Source organism: Sinocyclocheilus anshuiensis, unplaced genomic scaffold (assembly GCF_001515605.1).
Source record: "Sinocyclocheilus anshuiensis isolate Anshui unplaced genomic scaffold, SAMN03320099.WGS_v1.1 scaffold1318, whole genome shotgun sequence".
Classification (NCBI taxonomy): domain Eukaryota; kingdom Metazoa; phylum Chordata; class Actinopteri; order Cypriniformes; family Cyprinidae; genus Sinocyclocheilus; species Sinocyclocheilus anshuiensis.
The window spans coordinates 187,789-193,810 of NW_015557160.1; the positions used below are offsets into that span (position 1 = coordinate 187,789).

General features: G+C 34.1%; 1 pseudogene; it reads left to right on the forward strand.

The window, feature by feature from the left end:
- Positions 1 to 330: 330 nt before the first annotated feature.
- LOC107678273 (adenosine deaminase-like protein) lies at positions 331 to 5,669 on the forward strand (annotated as a pseudogene).
- The last annotated feature ends 353 nt before the right edge of the window (positions 5,670 to 6,022 follow it).

Below are 6,022 nucleotides of genomic sequence, written 5' to 3' on the forward strand. Positions count from 1 at the left end.
TTCGACACACACTTGTGGTCTTCATGCTCACTTGAACACTTGGGCCAAATACAGGAAATACGTCATATAAGTGGTCAAGTGCAAAGACCGCAAGTGTGGGTATTTGGACAAGCCACCAGGCTGCGTTCCACTCCACTTTTAGACATGCACTCGTGAACTTCCCTAAGCACTTCCCCTCTGGGAAATCCCCGCCATTTTGAAGTGCGTTCCACTTCGTCAAGTGGACGAGGGAAGTTTACATGGACATACCCTGGACCTCTCGATTTTGACAGAGGGTCTACTTCATATGCACACTTCAGGCCACTCCACAGACCACAATGCAACACGATTATGGTGCATCCCATTCCAAGGGTTCTGCCAGAAGTGGGCACTCATGCAACGTAATCAATGATGTACATCCGAGTGAACGAGACGGAAGCAAGGAAGGAAGTTTGCGAGTGAAGGGCATAAAAAACGGACTGGAACGCAGCCTCATTTCAGTAACGCAACGTTGGTGTATCAGGAAAAACATTCATTCCGTCTCCATGTGTCAGAGGTAATACATTCAATCGCTATTTAAACGCAGGAGTTTTTTTTTTTCGAAGTTGACATTTCATAAAGGCGACGGAAACATATTTTTTATCGTCAGCTGCCCAGAGTGGTAGGAAACACATTTAGATCCATCAATAAAATACATTATCCTTTTTTGGGCTCAACCCAAACTTCGTCAAGTGGACGAGGGAAGTTTACATGGACATACCCTGGACCTCTCGATTTTGACAGAGGGTCTACTTCATATGCACACTTCAGGCCACTCCACAGACCACAATGCAACACGATTATGATGTCATTGCAGATCGCGTTTAATTTATCCCCACCCCAAACAACTCCATAATATATAAATGAGTTTTAAAAACATTTATAACAGCCCAAACATACCTATATACATATAGGAAGTTGACATTTCATAAAGGCGACGGAAACATATTTTTTATCGTCAGCTGCCCAGAGTGGTAGGAAACACATTTAGATCCATCAATAAAATACATTATCCTTTTTTGGGCTCAACCCAATGAGTTTAAATAAATTAATTTAAGTAATTTCACTTAATGAAATTAAATACGGTGTGTTTTTTTTCTTTCAGGAGTTACACGCACATCTCAATGGTTCTGTCAGTTTTGAAACGATGGAGACGCTTATAAAGCGCAAGCCGCATCTGATTGAGCACAGGATGACCGCTATCCTCAGCGGACAGCGCCGAGCACTGGACGAGTGCGTGTCTGACACTGTAATCAAACACTCAAATCCGTGGCCTGTTAGGACGAATCTACTGATAATTACCTTTAAAACAAGTAATAGAAAAATCTTAGAAATTGGCTACCTCCGAAATCACCTACTCTCCGAGTATGTAATTCTTTGGAACAAGTACTTAATAATATATAAATTATTTTTTTATTCATTAGAGATATGCAGTAGAGATATGCACTCTATATAGTATGAATGCAATCGTACTACATCCGTGATTTTGACATTGTCTTCTGCTAAATCTTTTCGTGTTTAGTTTAGTAAATACATAAGAAAAAGTTGGGCAGTGACAAGATTTTGAAAAGGTTTTTATTTGTATTTTTATTGTTTTATTGTATAAGAATGTTTATTGTTTTCAGAATTTTCTCTGTGTTCACATGGTAATATATAATATATTATAGATTTGTTTAGTTATTCTTGATTTTTTTCTGAATATTTGTATTAAAACAATTAGATTAATTAGGTAATTATTTTCAGTAAAATAGTAAAAGAAGTTTATACATGTTTTTCTGTCTTGTCAGATTCAGTACCTTCAACTGATGCGTTGCAGAAAGTACATTTATCACATACAGTATGGCTATGTCAATAAATAATTTAGTATGTTCTTCTTTTTTTTTTTTTAGAAATAACATATGTAAAAAGGTAATGTCCAGATGATGTGCCATGATATATGGGAAGTTTAAGCCTTATTTATTTGCATGGAGGATTGGATCCAACATTAAAGGAGTTGTTAACAAGGAGCAAATTGGAATTGTTTGTTGTTAACTAGACTAGTATACTAAATTTGTAGTGCACACTAAGTATACTAATCATACCCCTGGCTTAAACCTAGTCCCAGACTAAAATGCATCTCTGAGCTGTTTCACCTGAAAGAAACTTGCACTGACTGATCTTAAAATATATCAATGCCATTGTTTTGTCTCAAGAATGTCAAGATGCACACCAGTAATGTTTTTTTCTCAGGCATGTTTATAAAATATACTTAAATGTCCTAATTGAGCTATGGCCTAATCCTGGTTTAACTTAAACCCTGCCTGTGAAACCAGGCCATAGTGTATTTCACCTAATCCTGATGATATTTTGTTAATTACAAATTAACTATTCCTAAATTAGTCTATTTCTCCAACAGGTGTTTTCACGTGTTTAAAGTGATTCATCAGCTGGTTGATTCAGAAGAGGACATTCTAATGGTAATGGCTTACTCAGCATTTTAATATCTTTCACCTTTAAGAATAAATGAAAAAGAGAAATATGATTATTAAACAGGTTGCCAAAGCAGTGATTCAAGAGTTTGTGGCAGATGGCGTTAAATATTTGGAGTAAACTGGAAGTGTTTTATATGTCAAACAATTATTAGCAGCTCATTTCTGCCTTTTGTTGACATTTATTTTTGTCACAAAAAGGTCTCACTAAACAAAGATACATTGAAATTGTGCTCGAAGCCATCCGGCAGTGTAAACGAGAGGAAGTTGACAGATGTCAGGTCATTTTTAGGTATTTATTCTAGGTAGCAACCTGCTGCTTTTATGGTCACCTGCTATACTTTTTAATTGTTTGAACAGGTTTCTCGTAGCCGTGGACCATGACTACAGTGACTACAGTGAAGCTGGCAGAAGATTTCCTGCTTTCCAGTGATGGAATAGTAGTTGGAATTGACCTCAGTGGAGACCCAACAGTAAGTTCAGATTACAATTAACTTGATACTCGACTTGTTACTTCTCTCTGTAGTCTCCATATCTTTGATCTTACAGGTCGGTCATGGAAAAGATTTGCTCTCTGCACTTGAAAAAGCCAAGAACTGCGGTCTGAAGTTGGCGCTACACCTCTCAGAGGTCAGAGCACATGGAAACTTCTTTATATTGGAATTATGTTTTGGTATGAATACTTCTACGTGATTTAAGCAAGACGTCATGTGTATTTCAGGTTCCTTCTCAGAGAGATTAGTCTGAGCTGTTGTTGAACTTGCCTCCTGATAGAATCGGCCACGGAACCTTCCTACATCCTGAGGTCGGTGGGTCAGACAGTCTTGTGGATAAAGTTTGCAAACAAAATATTCCTATTGGTAAGAGTTTTCCATTGTAATTTCAAAATTACGTTCTGGAACACTAAATAATCATTATTATTATTTTTACATTCCTTTTACTATTTTATTTTTATTTTATTAACAGTTTTACTATTTCATTTTTCAACTAATTTATGTTTTTAACTAGTCTTCCACCAAATTCCAAAATTACATATTTGAACTTTGAAGAAGTAGTTTTTTAAACATTACATTTTTTAAAAATCTTATTAATAATTTATGTTTTTAATTAGTGGTCTAACACAATTCCAAAATGATATACTTGAACCTTGAATAAGTAATTTATAAACGCTTAATTAAGCATTTTTTTTTTTTTTTTTTTTTTTTTTTCTTTTAATTAGTGTTCTATCATAATTCCAAAATTACATGATTCAACTTTGAATATTTAATTTTTAAACACTTAATTAATTCAATTACTTGAACTTTAAATAATTATTTTGAACTATTTAACAATTTTATTTTTATTTTACTTAATTGTTATTTTATTAACTCTCTTTCTAGTTTTCCATTACATAGTTGTTTCCAATTACATTAAATTACACAGCTGAACTTTAAATAATTGCTTTTATTTCTTTATTATTATTTTTTTTTTACAAATGTACTGTTTCATTTTCATTTTATTAACTTTCATTGTTTCTAACTAGTTTCCATTGTAATTCCAAAATGACATACTTGAACTTTAAATAATAATTTTTTTTAACTAGTTTATTATTTTGTTTTTTATTTTATTAATTTAGTTAAATTAATATTTTTTTATAAACTAGTTTTTAACTAGTGTTCTAATTTAATTCCATTTTTATTTTATTGTTTTTTTTTTACTAGTTTCCCATTGTTATTCCAAAATTACATATTTGAACTTTAAAGAATTATATATTTATATATAAACTATTTTAGTTTTAAACTAGTGTCCTATCACAATTCCAAAATTACATACTTGAACTTTAAATAATCATTTTTTTTAACTATTTGTATTTAAATGTAACTATTTTGAATTGCAGAGATGTGTCTGACCTCTAATGTCAAAGGTCAAACGGTGCCTTCATATGACAAGCATCACTTCCAGTACTGGTATAAAAGAGGACATCCGTGTGTTCTCTGTGTGCGTTTTTTCCCCACTATTTTGCAGTTCAGACAGTTTATCCCTGTAAAGCCTGACATATGAAACAATAGTCCGAAAAATAATTTAAAAAAATAAAAATGGAACAAGCATGCAATTTGGTGCAGATGTTGTTATTTATATGGCAAAAACAAATGAAATTCTGAGAGCTTGTAATGTAAATCAATAAGATCTTTAAAAGAGTATAACAGACTACTATAAAATGCATATAAATATCAGTCACTCTGTATCTCCCAATAACATGTCTTAGTACGTTTTGATCATGTTAGTCATTTAGAAGCCTTAGAAATGTAGGATTAGTAGGGTTGATGTAAAAAAGTTAGAAAATAACAAGATGCCTGCACTCTAAAAAATGCTGGGTTGTTTCAACCCAACTTTGCGTCAAATATGGACTAACCCAACTTTTGGGTTAAAAATATAATGTAAAAATTTAACCCAACGGCTGGGTTAGTCCATATTTGACCCAAAGTTGGGTTGAAACAACCCAGCATTTTTTAGAGTGTGTTCCTCGTCCTGTCCCGTCAGACAGATGATAAGGGCGTGGATCTCTCTCAGGAGTACCAGCTGGCGGCCTCCACCTTTGGTTTGACCCAGGAGGCCATGGAGGCCATGTCCCCGCAGGCCATTGGATACACCTTTGTCATGTTAGTCATTTAGAAGCCTTAGAAATGTAGGATTAGTAGGGTTGATGTAAAAAAGTTAGAAAATAACAAGATGCCTGCACTCTAAAAAATGCTGGGTTGTTTCAACCCAACTTTGCGTCAAATATGGACTAACCCAACTTTTGGGTTAAAAATATAATGTAAAAATTTAACCCAACGGCTGGGTTAGTCCATATTTGACCCAAAGTTGGGTTGAAACAACCCAGCATTTTTTAGAGTGTGTTCCTCGTCCTGTCCCGTCAGACAGATGATAAGGGCGTGGATCTCTCTCAGGAGTACCAGCTGGCGGCCTCCACCTTTGGTTTGACTCAGGAGGCCGTGTGGATGCTCTCCCAGCAGGCCATTGGATACACCTTTGCCCCTGAGCCAATCAAACAGAGGCTGGAGAAGAAGTGGGCGGAGTTCAAACAGCAGATTCTCCAGTGAGGAATGACGGCTGTAAAACTTCACCAACAGTCCTACCTCAGAGTTTGTCAAACAGTGGGTTGTCAAACATGAAAGCACATTGTTGCAGCTAATTATATCGTTTTCCTCCATTTCAAAGCACTGCATTAATATCTGAACTAATACATACATGCGTTGTGTGAAACACCTTGGACTGTTTAAATTAAATTGATTTTAATATTTATAATAGATTATCGAAGGTTTCTTTAATATTTATTTTGTTTATTAATATTGGATATTAATACAACAATAATAAATATAACTTTATTAATTACACAACTAATGTGAAAGTGATTTTTTATATTTTTCAGCATAAACAGTTGTACTTATTAATAAATACTCCATAATTATCAAAAAAAGTACTTAACATTATTATTTGCATATTTTACGATGTCAAAATATTGATTGGATGAACACAGCAAGTGATCCGTTTAA